The following is a 6,003-nucleotide window of genomic DNA, read 5'->3' as shown; positions in this document are numbered from 1 at the left end:
AGTGGGTGGGCACCATAGCAGTCTGTAGAGTTTGGCACACACCACGATCTTTCAGCTCTGGGGTTGGAGATGGGGGCCAGTCATTTTTATTTCCACCCTCTGAAGTGGTGTGGAAAGCCTTCAGGGAACAAAAGCCACACACAGCAAACAGCTTATACTGAGCCCAGCTCCCTGGAAAGGGGTGGGCAACTCTGCCCAGGCACAGACACCTGAGAACCAGCACAGCACACCTCCCAGACCCCAGAATACTGGCTGAAAGAACACGGGAACAGCAAGTTTACTGACCAACCAGGACTGGAAAACTCCAGTGGGAGGGTAAAATAATATACAGAAAGAACTCAAGGTTTTCTCTTATGATTTGTTGGTCTTTCAGTTCAAAATTTTACTTTTTTTCTTTTTTCCCATTTCAACTAGTTTTTTTAATCCACTTTTTCTTTTTAAATCTTTTTTTAAACTTTCATATTTTACAATTACATGTTACAGATATGTTTTTCATTTTTGGCTTCCTTTGACTCTATTCAATTTCGTTTTTATAAAATATATGTAATATATATAATAAATATATATTTATAAAATATATATATATATATTTGTTTGTTTTCTTTATAACTTTAGAATTTAGTATCTTCTAACATATAGACCAAAATACACAGGACCAAGTGGATCACCCTGTTTTTTCCACTGTGAGGTTATATTCTCTCCTCCCCTTTTTTCTTTTCTTTTCTTTTTTTTGTGTGTGTGTGTGTGTGTGTGTGTGTGTGTTTCTTTGTCTTTTTTCTTTTCTTTCCTGGTTCCTAACCTCTTCAGATTCTTCTAGTGTGTATTTTGCTTGGGTCATTGTTGAAAATTTTAGTTCTGTTGACTCATACAGCCATTTTTCCCTGGACAAAATGACTAGAAGGAGGAATTCACAACAAAAGTAAGAACAAGAGGGAATATTCTCTGCCACAGATCTAATGGATATGAATTTAAGTAAAATATCAGATGGAATTCAGGATAACAATTATAAAGTGATTAGCTGGACTTCAAAAAAAGCATAAAAGACTCTAGAGATTCTCTTACTGCAGAAATGAGATCTAATAAGGCCAAATTTTAAAATACTCTGAGATGCAGTCTAAACTGGTTGCTCTAACAGCTAGGGTAAATAAGGCAGAAGAGAGAAAAAGTGACATAGAAGACAAGTTGATGGAAGAAAGTTAGCTGAAGAAAAGAGAGAAAAACAACTAATAGCCCATGAGGAGAGGCTCCTCATGGGCATAAATAATGCTATTTAAAAAAACAAAGATCTGAATTATTGGAATTCCTGACACACAGCGCGTGGGAATGAGGGGGAGGCAGGGGATATATTTGAGACAATCATAACTGAGAACTTTCCTAATCTGGGGAAGGAAACAGGCATTCATATCCAAAAGGTAGAGAGGACCCCTCCTAAAATCAATAAAAATAGATCAACACCCTGACATAGAATAATGAAGCTTGAGAATTTCAGAGATAAAGGGAAAATCCTGAAAGCAGGTCCAGAAAGAGATTCCTAACATACAGAGGGAGAAATATCAGATTGACAACAGACTTCTCCACAGAGACCTGGCAGTCCAGAACGGGCTGGCATGATATATTCAGTATACCAAATGAGAAAAACATGCAGCCAAGAATACTGAATCCAGCAAGGTTGTCATTCAGAATGGAAGGAGAGATGAAGAGCTTCCAAGACAGACAGAAACTGAAAGAATATGTGACCACAAAGCCAGCCCTGAAAGTAATATTAAGGGGGATTCTGTAAGCAAAGAGAGACCAAGAGTAACACAGACCAGAAAGAAACGGAGATAATCTGCAGAAACAGGGATTGTACAGGTAATACAATGGCACTAAATTCATATCTTTCAATAGTTACTCTAAACATGAATGGGCTACATGCTCCAGTTAAAAGATACAGGGTATCCAGATTAGATTTAAAAAAAAAAAGCAAGACCATCCATAAGCTCTTTAAGAGAGACTCATTTTAGACCTAAATGTATCTGTAGACTGAAAATGAGGGGGTGAAGAACCATGTATCATGCAAATGGATATCAAAAGAAAGCTGGGATATCAATCGTCGTATCAGATAAATTAGATTTTATTTATTTATTTTTAAGATTTATTTATTTATTTATTTATTTATTTATTTATTTACTCAGAGAGAGAGAGAGAGAGAGGCAGAGACACAGGCAGAGGGAGAAGCAGGCTCCACGCAGGAAGCCTGACATGGGACTCCATCCCAGGTCTCCAGGATCACACCCCAGGCTGCAGGCAGCGCTAAACCACTGCACCGCCGGGGCTCCCAATAAATTAGGTTTTAAACCAAAGACTGTACGAAGAGATATAAAGGGGCGCTATATCATACTTAAAGGGTCTATACAACAAGAAGATCTAACAATTGTAAATATTTATGCTCCTAATTGGGAGCAGCCAATTATATTAACCAATTAATAACCAAAGTAAAGAAACACATGTAAGAAACATCAATCTCCTTTTTCTTAAGTACTACAGCAAACACTAGTGATTTGGTTTTTGACACAGACAAGATACGTTTATCTCCACTACAATAAGCAGGAAGATACAAGGCTCATATACTAGCATAGGAACTAGGACCCTGAATATATGACTTCCTACCCATGTCTAGTAAATAAAGCAATAGCTACCTAACATCTTGAGGTTCTGTGGGAAAATGAGAGCTGCAGAGATTATTAATAATCTTGCATTTCTAAGAGGAAATGTAATAAGCTCATTTTTCCTTAAGAGTTCTTCATCTAAACCATCAGAGACTCCTATAAACAAGCCAAATCCTCTGATTTGTCACTGAGGAAAAATAATGTGGTTTTTTTTTTTTGGAAAAAGAAATGTTTAAGAATTTTGCTACTCAAGCAATAGGGAAGATTATAAAGAAGAAACAAAAAGCACCTGAAACCTATAATTGTTAACATTTGGTGACTATCCTTGCCCAAATATCCCCATTTATTCATTAATTCAGTAAATGATTTTTGAGTGCCTACTGTGTGCCATGGGACACAAAGCCTATGTCCTCAAGATGTTTATATTCTAGTCATATGCCAGGTGGTAATAGATGCTCTAAAGAAAAGTAAAGAAGGGTATTAGTATCAGAGATGTTATTTTGGGTAGGGTTGTCAGGAAAATCCTTTTTAAAGAGTGACATTTAAGCAGAAGTATGGAGGAGAGGGCAGGAAGATGGAGATGGCAAAGGGGATTGCAAAAGTACGAAAGTTGTGAGGTGACATGGCATTCGGCACATCCAAGGAATAGTGAAGACAAGTGTAGCTGGAGTGTCCTGAGGGAAGGGAGAGAATGACCTGAGATTAGAGAAGCTACAGGGGCCAGATTCTACTCTGAGTGAGATGGAAAGTACTATCATGTACTATCATGTACTCAGAGAGTACTATCCTGACAGTACTCATCAGAGAAGGATCTGATTTAGCTTTTCAAATAATCACTCGGGCTGTGTGCAGAGTGCCGCATGAAGGCAAGCATGGAAGAGGGAAATGAGAAAGAAGATTCTAAAGGGAATCCAGGGGAAGAGCTGATGTTTGGACTTGGGTGGGAGCGGTGGAAGTAGTATATACACAGACCTATACATAGACATATATGTCAATTATTATTATTTTTTTATATGTCAATTATTTTACATGAATGGGACCATGTATATGCTGAATGTGTTCTTTAAACTTTTCTTGTGTACTCCTTTTTCTTTTATTTTCCTGTTCCCTAGTCCTCCGTCCCACGCTCCACACTCCTCCCTTCCAGTAACCAATGTAAGAAGCCAGCCATTTATGCAACCTTTCACATTTCTCTCCATTTCAGAAATCATCCATGGAGGACTGTTGTTTAATGTCTTGCTTTATGAAAACTGAACTATATTATCTTATTTTACTGTGTGAATTGCTAATACCTTTGCTTACTTTTCTATTTGGTTAGTTGTCTTTTTCTTACTTGGTAGGCACATTATAAGTATTGATTCTTTTTTGTGTTTTGTTTTCCTTTATCATATGAATTCCATAACCCTGACCTCCAAGCTCCTATGTGATCACCTCCTCCCTAGAATGACCTAGAACCCTAGATGGTAGAAGCTTCCTGGGGCTACTGATCTCTGGTTATTCTAACGCTCCCTTCTTTGTCTTCTCATCATTCCCATCACTGAGTAAACCAATTCCCTACTTTAAATTTCCTATATTTTCTTGGTTGAGCCCCGATACTCTTCAATAGTATTTATCCTGTGCCTCGATCAGAGGAAAAGCTAAAATATTTTTTTAAGCAATGATTATCATGGACGGCCTCCCACACTTCAGCAAATTAGTGGGAACTGTTCATTCTTACTTATTCAACACCCCATGCATCATAATCAACCAAACAGTGTTGACTGAGTATCACTCAATCACCACCTCGAAAAATACAGTGTCAAGTTTCCCCATCACCACAATGCTGGTACCATCTTCTTAGGGGCCAAAAGGCAGACCACCCCAGGATGGATAGCTACTTTGAGTTAAAATGCAATCAAAATGTAGAAGATTCAGGAAAAGTTCATCTCCCCCACAACTGACTAAAAATACTTTAGATAGACACCCTGCTCCAGGAAGAGAGCTATCATCAGAGCTAACTACAGTACACTACAAACTAGATACCATAGACAGGAAAGAACATAGCAGGGCCTGTTTGATCAAAGTCCTTTCTGTCCCACTGTTTCTGAGTGATAAACAACAGTTTACCAAACATCAATCCTCTTATGTCTTCCTGAGAATTGCATTCCTTCCCTTTGAAGTACCAGATCCCTATCTCTTTTTTCTTAGTTCAGAATGACTTATATATACCTCCCTTGGTTTGACTATCTTTGGTATTTCCGACTGTGTGGATTCTCCATATGTAGGAAATTAAATTTTATTTTCTTCTATTAATCTGTCTCATGTCAAGTTGATTTTAACCCACCTAGAATAACCTACTAGGGAACAGAAAATTCTTGCTCCATAACACCTCATTAATAGATTCTGAGGATTCCAGATTTAGTTCAAAATTTCTCTGTCCTCCTTCATTGCCATTCAGAAACATTTTTTCACCTAGGACTCTACTGAACATATTGGTTATTAAGGTTTTTTTTTTCTCCTTTGACCTTCATGGTTTCTACCACCCAAACTCAACTGTCAACATTTATTAAGTGACTGAGCAAGTATCTAGTGAGAGTCCAATATCTGCCAAGTACTATGCAAAACACAAGCCAGGTCCACCAAGAGATAGTACTTCAGGGATCTCAGCAATTTGGCAATTATAATGCAATGTGATAAAGGATATTTTGAGATGACTGATGTCTCAGTCATAAAGCAAAAACGGCAGAATTTTGAGATGACTCCCTAGATCCCCTACCCTTGGTCTACACACACAGTATGATCCCTTCCCGCTTAAGTATGGGCAGAATTTGTGAATATGATGGGAAAGTCACTTCCATGGTGATTTAATGTTACATAAGCTCCTATTTTAGCAGATTCCCTGCTGGCCCTGAAGTGCCACAACACCGTGTTGTAGAGGGCCACATGGTAAGGACTTGAGTTGAGAGTAGGTCCCAACCTACAGCTATGAAAGAAATAGGAACTTCAGTTCGACAGCTGCAAGGAAACAAATTCTTCCAACAAGCTAAGGAAGCCTGGAAGCCTAATTTCCCTGGTCAAGTCTCCAGATGAAGACACAGCTGGCCAACATCCTGATCTTAGCCTTAGTTCCTGAGCAGAGTGTCCAGGATACCTAAGGCACAAAAACTGTGAGAAAAGAAATTTTGTTGTTTTAAGCTGCTACATTTGTGGTGATTTGTTACAAAGCACTACATAAAGAAAACAAACTTCACAGGGGTAAGAGGAGGATATTAGTAGTACACACAGGAAAAGACCTAACCAGTCTATGGTCAGGGATGGCTTTTTCAGAAAGACCTAACACTGAGACCTGAAGACTTTGGGAGTTAGTTTAAGCAAA

Source organism: Canis lupus, unplaced genomic scaffold (genome assembly GCF_011100685.1).
Source record: "Canis lupus familiaris isolate Mischka breed German Shepherd unplaced genomic scaffold, alternate assembly UU_Cfam_GSD_1.0 chrUn_S112H272, whole genome shotgun sequence".
Classification (NCBI taxonomy): Eukaryota; Metazoa; Chordata; class Mammalia; order Carnivora; family Canidae; genus Canis; species Canis lupus.
Note: the sequence above shows the minus strand (reverse complement) of the source record.